The sequence below is a fragment of the Gavialis gangeticus genome, unplaced genomic scaffold, assembly GCF_001723915.1.
Source record: "Gavialis gangeticus isolate Ggan-Ray unplaced genomic scaffold, GavGan_comp1, whole genome shotgun sequence".
Taxonomy (NCBI): domain Eukaryota; kingdom Metazoa; phylum Chordata; order Crocodylia; family Gavialidae; genus Gavialis; species Gavialis gangeticus.
In genome coordinates this window covers 42,716,968-42,717,285 of record NW_017728998.1, presented here as the reverse complement: position 1 = coordinate 42,717,285, position 318 = coordinate 42,716,968, and positions in this window count along the sequence as shown.

Below are 318 nucleotides of genomic sequence, written 5' to 3'. Positions count from 1 at the left end.
CTTGCTCCGCTTCTTGCCCGGTGCCTCCTGTGCTGCCTCCCACGGCCGCCGCCCGCTCATGCCTGGCACGCGGGCTGCCCGCGCCGGACTACCGCTCCCGTCGTGCCCCGCGGCCAACGGGAGCGGGGCCCAGCTCCGAGAGGCGGCCGGCAGGGGTGGGCGGGGCCGCGTTATGGCAGCCAATGGGAAAGCTCGGGAGGGTTGTGCAGCTGTAGGGGCGGGCATGCCGCGCGTTCCATGGCTGATGCTGCCGGAAGTGCTGGCGGGAGCTTCCGGCGTAGCCCTTGGCGCGGCGTGCGGCCCGGCTGCGGTGGTAAT